This window comes from Fukomys damarensis, unplaced genomic scaffold (assembly GCF_012274545.1).
Source record: "Fukomys damarensis isolate Sample0158 unplaced genomic scaffold, DMR_v1.0_HiC HiC_scaffold_4, whole genome shotgun sequence".
NCBI classification, from domain to species: Eukaryota; Metazoa; Chordata; class Mammalia; order Rodentia; family Bathyergidae; genus Fukomys; species Fukomys damarensis.
Genome location: NW_022900916.1, coordinates 484,588 through 493,256, shown reverse-complemented (window position 1 = coordinate 493,256; position 8,669 = coordinate 484,588). Strand labels below are relative to the sequence as shown.

The window sequence follows — 8,669 nt, the reverse complement described above, 5'->3', positions numbered from 1 at the left end:
GAAGCCAGTCTCAAAGGTTACACACTGTATCATTTCTTTTTCTATTAATTTTATTGGTACACTTTAGGAATACAATATAATGACATTCATCACTGGAAATTTGTACCTTTATCTATTTGTACCTAATCTATCTTGGTCATACTGTATCATTTCAAGGACAGTTCACTCCACATTCCTTCACTAAATATTTACTTACATACACAAAATGGTATTATCAAAAATACCATATATTCCTTCCCGGCTCCTCAAAAGCTCAAGTTGAACTCATTGTGAAAAATGCAGTTAGTTCATCTCTAAGAGTTGCCAAAACCTTCATAGTTCCAGCTTTACTGAAGAGTCCAAGTCCAAAGTCTCCTCTGAGACTCAGGACAAACACTTTAACTGAGAGCCTCTATAAAAATCAATATGAAAGTTAAATTCCTCCAACATATAATGGCACAGGGCAAATATTCTCATTCCAATGGGGAAACATAGGGAATTAGAAAAAAAAGAAAAAAAAGAGATCAAAACCCAGCAGAAAAATCCTGTAGCTCTGCATTCAGCACCTGGGACAGGTGGTGAGCTATGGGTTCCAAAGGGCTTCAGCAGCCCTACCCCTGTGCACTCGCTGGTTGTAGCCCACATGGCTTCTATTTTGGGCTGCCTGCAGTTTGCTCGGTAGATGTTCCACATTCCTGGCATCTCCCGCTGCCTGGGTTCTCCCCTGTACCTTTACCTTCACTCTCATAGCTTCACACACTGTCTTCTCAGGAGCACATTGCCTGGCTGCCCAGCCTTTTTCTGAAACCTGAATGGAAGCCTCTGTGACCACATAACTCTTGCATTCTGTGTGCCTTAAAAACCAGCACCATGTGGATAATGCCAGGAGTGGTAGTCAGCTTGAGCAGTAGCCAGATCCCACAGAACCATGTCTGCAGCCATCTCTGAGTGCCTGGATGGCTGAGCTTGGGGGATGTTCTTCCCTAGGCATCCCTGAATTTGCTGGCATCCCAGAGGCTCTCTTCTTCTTCTTCCTCTTCCTCTTCCTCTTCCTCTTCTTCTTCTTCTTCTTCTTTTTTGAGAGAGGATCTCACTATGTAGTTGAGACTGACCTGGAACTCACTATGTAGCCCAGGCTGGATTCAAACTCACAGTGGTCCTCCTGCCTCAGCCTCCCGAGTGCTGAAATTACAGGCATGCACCACCACACCAGGCTACAGAGGCTGTCTTCTCAAATGAAAGAGTCATAGTTTTGTACCCTTGAGTCTATGATTGAGGGGATTGTGCTGATATCTGAAATATTCACAGACATCTATCTCCTTCTCCCCGTAGAAAGTACTTGGCTTTTGAGGATATACTCCTTGGCTTTTGAGGATATACTCCTAAGTGAAATAAATAAGTCCACACATGTGTAAATAACAAATAGTTTCTCTGGTGTGGAAAAATAAAATAGTACTCAAGATCCTAACGGGATAATTAGCAATGTGAAATAGGAAGAAAAGGACAGTGGGTTGGGTAGGGGAAGGGGAATAAGGGAACGGGAAAAATGTGAGAAAATGTAAAAATGGAATTAAAGTGTTGGTAGGTAGGTAGGGAGGGGAGGAGGGGGTGAAGGGAGGATGCGGACAAGGGGAAAAAATGAGAACCAAGACCTGTCATGTAAAGGTACAAGATCCCAGTAATGAATGGAACTATACTGTATACCTAGAATGTACCAATAAATTCAATTTTTAAAAAAGTCAAAAAAGAAAATATTTGGCTTCTTTTTATTTTACTAGGGATCAAACTTGGGACCTTGTGCTTTAGAGGCAGGCAGCAGAACCACTGAGCTACATCTGCAGCCCTAGTGCTAATCTTTTGAGCAATATTTTTTTTCCTTTACCCCAACTTTGCAGGCACTTCCCCTCTGGAAAAATTGCAGACTTTTCAATCATTCAGCTCTGCCCATTTCTACTGATTCACACTGTATATCTGGCTAAAAGCAGTCAGTGGTATCAATATCATAATCTGAACACTGGGCTGTCTTAAAATTTCCTCTAACAGATTAACTAGTCCACCAACCTTAATTTCAGCCTCTTGCCAAGTTTTAGGACATAGGCAAAAATGAAGACACATTTTTCTGCTAGGGTGTAACACACATGGCCTGTAGTTCAACTACCAGTGGAATCTTTGTTCCCAATCGAAACCGGAACCTGGCCTTTACTGTTTACATTTCTATCCCCATTCTGGTTTTCTGAGCTCTGATAAGAATCTTCCATCAATCTTTGCTTACTCTGTTATAATATTCTGGAATAACTTCTGGCCAGCCTCTCCAAACCTTTCTAAAGTTCTCTGACAAACCAATTCTAAAGGCTTTTAAACCACGTGGTCAGGTACAGTCATAAAAATGGCCCTAATCCTGGTACCAAATCTCTGTGCTAGTCACTTTCAAAGACTTGGGCAAAACTTCTGACACGATTTAAAGGAAGAGAGGTTTATTTTGGTTCACAGTTTCAGGAGGTTCAATCCATCGCCATCTGACATCATAGCCAAAAAGGCATGCACCCATCAGAGTGGTCAGAAAGCATAGAAAAGGAAAGAATTAGGGATAAGAATAGACCCTCCAAGTCATTCTCCCAGTGACCCATCCCTTCAGTCCAGATTGCATTTCTAAAACTTAAGACTTTTGGGGTACTTTGTAGATCTAAACCATAATATACAATCACACATATATAAGAATGAGGGAGAAAATATGAGCAGCTACAATATTTGTTTCATTTCCATAATTACTTAGGTGATTTCTCTGGTATTTTTAACTCTCTTTTTAATCAGCCTGAATCTCAGCTGATCACGATTCATTGTCTGATGGGCCAATAAAAAACCTAATTTGTCAGTGACCTGAGCTTGGGTGACCCTCATATTGAGTTGCTGTAGTCTTGCACTAACTTTTTTGGTAGGTATTACAGTACTGTTAGGCTCTCCAGAAGATCTGGGCTCCATTATCGAAAGCCATTGAACACACCTTAGTAAATTGTTTTTACTTCCTAGCCTTTTGACAAGAGGAGCCCAAAATATACATATGACAATCTCACTTTCAATTCAACTTTCTCCCTTGGTGAAATATTTCTATAATAAATACTAAGACCCCTAAACTAGCAGATACCAAAGAAGTGGATCTGGAAATTTAAAAATTGTGCATTGGCCATTCAGTGTAATCTACATAGAAGCAGAATGCAAAATGCCACACTTCCTTCACTGCAGTTTTTGCTCTCGGAGAAACATCATATATTAGATACAAACTCAGATAATATATTTTATTCCGAAGAATGCCACCTCAATGTCAGAAGATGTTTCTCAGTCGACACAGTAAATAAGCCTTCCTTAAATCATTCTACCATGCCATGAACCAGCTGCCTCTGAGTGAAGGTTTTATAGAAATACCTGTTAACACCAAGAACTGGCCTATTACTATAAAATAGCTTCTTTGTTAAAACCAGTATCGTGTGAAAAGGCATAATGTAAATAAAGCATTTGTTAAGTTAACACAAGAAGCATACTGAATCCAAAATTATGAAAATCAACTGTTATTGCAGTGAGGGAAAAATGCTGCTCATTCTTTGATGGAGAGAACCAAATATAATCAACTAGGAGAAAAACTTGTCCCCTCAGTAGAGCATTCAATACTGAGGGTTCATTATTGGCCTGTACTGCTGGTAAACTGAGTGTGCAAGCATGGCAGAAGCCCACATGCCTTAGCCAGACAGGCCAGGCAACTTTTTGTTGAGTTATTTGCAATCCAATTTTCAACCTTTAATGGTCTATTCATTGCTTATGACTTCATTGACACCTTGAGGTCACCAGAGAAAGAAGCTGACTGGTATCAATGTGGCAGATAATCCGGTTCATTTGTTATTGAAGATTTGGTGAAAATTTACATAGGACATTAATATTCTCACATACTAGCACCATCTCAGGACGTGCATCCACCATTCTCCCCAATTGTCGTTATCAGCAAACCTCCACTCCCAAAATTCCCAACACCTTCACAATACCGCCAAGCCTTACTCTTCTACTTATAAAATTACATAGATCAGCGTCCCATCTCCATCTTCCAGACAAAGTACACCAAGATGAGCCTCTTGGGAAGTTCCCTCCTCCATCATCCTTTATGATCACTCATGATTTATTTGTTAATCTACATAGGAGGAGAGAGCTAGCCTTAATTCTAAAGCTCAGAAGCATGAACTAAAAATCACAGAAAAACTTATCACCTGGAAGCAGAATGTTGTTCTGAATGAGGTAGAAAATGTCAGAGCAATTTTTCCTGTGAGACATTTTGTTCAAAGAATGCCTTCTAATAGCAAGCTTGTTTATGAACCATACACCCAATATTTGCATACCTGTTAACCAACAGTGACCTTACTGGGGACAATAGCATTGCAGGATATTAAAGCAGGACATTAGAGACCTGTAACTCAACAGCCCTTCAATCATTTTATCAACTTTCTTCTTTTAAAAGAAACTAATGAGGGCTGGCAATTTAGCTCAGTGGTTCGGTGGCCTGCCTTGCAAGCGCAAGGACCTGAGTTCAATCCCCAGTACCAAAAAAACAAAACAAAATAAATACAAGAAACTAACATACGATTGGCATGCACAGATTCTAGAAATCCATTTCCCCAGAAATCTCAGGTAAGAGCAAGGAAGGAAATAAATTTTAGCTCTTAAAGGTCAGGGATACGCAATTCTCACTCATTGTGGGATATTTTAGTCAAATAATCTGAAATTAAAAAGCGAGGTGATGGACACAAAGTTTTAAATGCTAAGCATTGCAAAGAAGTCAACAGCTACAGAATGGTAGAGCTCAGGGAAGGATTGGCCTTCAAAGTTCACTGAGCAGATCCCAGCTCAAATTCCTGAAACCTCTCTGAAGTTCTCCCTCAAGTGACATTTAGCCTTAAAAACATCTCAGTGACTGAGAAGCTACCGTCTTCAGAGGCAGACATACAACACTTAGGCAATTCTTATGGTAAAATAATTGTACTGGATTCACTGTCATTCTGCCCTGTAAAAATGTTTCTTCCAAAGAGCCCAAAATCTGTCCCCTATTATCATGACCCTAACTCTAGGGTCCACACAAGGCAAGTCTCTTTCAATGATGATCCTGCAGAGGGCTTCTCCTCAAGATAAACATTTTATCTTCCTTCCTTTATTTTACATGAGGTGATTTTGTGTGAATCTCAGTTTCCCAACATTTCTCTTAAAGTTACACTCAAATGGACTTACCAGCACTGTGGAGTCTGTGAGACAGACTAGAGGGGCTCTGCATCTACCTTCACAGCTTATTATCAGTGTGGGCTTCTGTAAGATGATAATGTGCATTAGGAGTTCACTAGATGCCCAGGAGCTCAAAAGTGGCCTCACACACATCTCCTCATTTACTCTGTGACAAAAACTTATGAGGTAGGTAAGATTTCTATCCCCACTTCAAATGAGAAAACGAAGCTATAAAAGGATAAATACCTTCCCCAAGGTCAAATACCCCATAATGGCAAAGCTTGGACTCTCTTAGAAGATTTCTGGAAAAGTAGTGAGTAGCACTGACTGAGTACCTACTGTATACCAGCACTGTGCGTCGACCTTTTCAGTGGAAAAAAATTATTCCCATTTTACCTTCAGGAAAACTGGGGCTTAGGAAAGTTTAGCAGAGTGGTTAGACACTAACAACTAGCTTATCTGAATATGCTGACTTTATATATTCAGTTCAAGATCTGATGTTTATCACTCACAAAATAACCCTACTGGATTCATTGTATCATTCTACCCTGCAAAAATGTTCAGAGCTACTACATTCATCAAAATTTGATCCCTGCTCCTTTTCTACAACCACAGATCGTATTAGGCTTTCGTGTGTCCAAAATTCCCAGCAACTTACACTATGTAGAAGGCCTAGGAAAAAGTCATTCACCCTCCTCAGACAGCGGCAGCACTCGTCGGCCTCCTGCACGCTGTGTCATCCAGCCCCTATTTCTCTGCTTTTCCACGGGGATACAATGAGTTTGTGATGCTTAAATATAGATTTGTCGGCACCATTCACATCTAGAAACCTTATAAAAAAGGAAAGAAAGAAATTAAACATTAAAAATGGCTAGGGGTGTAACTCTGTTTTACAGCATCCCTGGGTTCCATCCCCGGTACCACCAAAATACGTATCATGTTAGTAGGAAGTAATCTACAGGTAAATCCACCTTCAAGCTTAGTGATCTCCATTTTTTGCTCTAAGTATTTATGATGTTTCTGAGAAGCAGAACATTAAAATGTACGCTAAATTTTTCTCACAGTTACGATACCACATAATTATGGTGACAAGGTGGAGCTCCAGTGGTTTCCACTCGGCCTCAGGCTTCTGCACTGACCCCAGCCGGGCAGTGTGACAGCAGGTCGCTCCGTGTAGCCCACACTCGTGATCTTGGCCTCATGGGTTTCTCCAAAGATTGATGGCGTAACTTAGGATTTTGTTTGCATTTCCTACTTACATAAACCAGTAGTTCACCATTTCCTTAACTGAATTCCTCATCCCTGCAAATGATTCATCTTCTCCTGAAAGTCACCCAGAAGCTTTTGACAGATACATGCTCAGCACCTGAGGGATAAGCCTTTAAGACCACAAATGTGTTACATAATCTTTCCTGGTTTTGAAGTGCCATAATACAGTCAACAGATCTGGCAATTTTCCACTGACTTTGATTTGATTATTTGGCATTTAATCACCTTTTTATATAAAATAATGCTTCCTTTCAGTCCTGCATGATAGCGATATCTCTTTTTAAATTGTTAAATCAACATTGGGATGCAAACCTGAATTAAAATTGAAGCATCTGAGTTCTACCACAGAGATAATGACCTCTGAGAAGCAAAGAAGCTGAGATGTGATTCATTTAACATTGCTTTTTGGGAAATACTCAAATTTCAAATAGGCTAAAATGTGAAAAACATAGAACTCTGGTAGTTGAAGAAAACCAATAGTTATTGTTAAAAATAAATGTGTCCATCTTTCATAGCAGTACAAAATGGAGAATTTTCAATGGTATATTTCTGTACTCCATTCTCCATGAACCATAAGGCCTTTGATTAAAAAGAAATAAAAGTTATATCTAAATTTACTATCATGAAATATTTTGTTTAAAATACTTTTATATTTTTCAACTGTATACCAAACTTGTCCTGTGTGTTTTTGTAAAGCTGGTGTTACAACTACAGTCCTGTTCCAATTACTTTTAGTTAAAATATATCTATAATGCCATGAACCCTCTGGGAGATACAAAAGGTTACTTTCTTCTTCTAAAATACAGAATTATCCAACAGAGCTAAGTAACTGCCCTAGTAATGTCATTCTTACTGTTCCTCAGAGAGAAATGCTCCTTAAGATGGTTCCAGATGAGTCTGATTTGTAATGTGAAGGACTTTGCCTGAGAAAGGCCTGCTGGGCCCTTCCCACCCCTCATCCTGGTGACCTCCTGCTGATGGAGTGCACACACACACACACACACACACACACACACCACAAACACACTCACTCACTTTTCACCCGGCGCAGACGTAAAACTTGCACTAGCCATTTGTAGCATGCTTATTAGGTTTCCTTTGATAATTCTCTGACCCTTAGCATTTACAAAGTGATCTCAAATTTTGATGCAACAAATCCTGATTGGCATTAATTGATTTTTTCTTAGCAACACAATAAAGCAGCCTAAGAAATTAAGAGGGATCCCCTGATAAAAGATTATCATAACCTAATAAAATTTTTAAATGACCAAAACTATTCAAACAAGAACCAGCTCTGCTCCCTTTAAAATGAGAAAAAAGGGGGGACAAAAAGGTTGGGGGGGCTAAAATCGGAATACTGTGTCTTTGCAGATGCAACGAGGCTTGTGTCTTATCCACAGAGGGGAAAAGCAAGATGTGGCTGTAACCCTATGAAGAAAAATAACTTTTCTAAGAAATAGAAGAAAATAATTATGTAAACAGCATCAAGCCATCCCCGGAAATGGAGATAATGTCAGAAACTGCATGTCTGCATGAGCGTTTTAGTCTCACGCTCCAGCCTCACCCGATTGCAGTCGCCACCACCCAGCGGGCTGCGGCATGGTTCCCCTCCGCCCTTCCACAGGGCTCCCACGGTGACTCAAACTCAGAAGCTTCTATGAGACTATTAGCAACTACTGACATTACTCCTATGTTAAATAATATTATCTTTGCTTTGAAATTTCATTTTATTTAATAAAATGTAAAATTTAATGTCTAAATATCATAAACATATATTGTTTAATAACTTAAACAATAAATTAGTCACACGCTAATTTTACTTCAAACTGGCTGCACGGAGAGCCCGCGCCCCAGCTCGACCGCAGCGCCCTCTCGCTTCGGGCATGCTCTCTGCCCCTCCTGCTGGGAAGACCTATGCCCTGCGTGCTGCTTGCCCTCTTTTTTCTACGTCTTATAATAAAAATATTTTTCAATACCATAAATTTTGTTACATTAACTATATTTTAAAGCGTTCTGCTCTATTTTCTAGCCAGTTGTGAGCATTTAATTTGCACCATTTCATTCCGTTTGTCCCTTCTATCCAATGTGCTTCTGGGTACTTGTAGCACAACTGTGCACACACTGGACCCAGTACACACATATAAGACATGAGCAATTGATTAAATGTC

The 8,669-nt window shown here is 39.9% G+C and overlaps 1 long non-coding RNA gene across 1 annotated transcript in view; it reads right to left on the bottom strand.

Annotated features, from left to right (window-relative positions):
• Nucleotides 1-1,292: 1,292 nt before the first annotated feature.
• Nucleotides 1,293-8,669, bottom strand: part of LOC104870795 — a 29,859-nt gene continuing 22,482 nt past the window's right edge. Inside the window, exons 2-4 of the long non-coding RNA XR_782634.2 lie at nucleotides 5,891-6,062; nucleotides 5,242-5,316; nucleotides 1,293-1,361 (exon numbers count right to left, since the gene is read on the bottom strand). This is a non-coding gene — a long non-coding RNA (uncharacterized LOC104870795). The remainder of the gene's footprint in view (nucleotides 1,362-5,241; nucleotides 5,317-5,890; nucleotides 6,063-8,669) is intronic.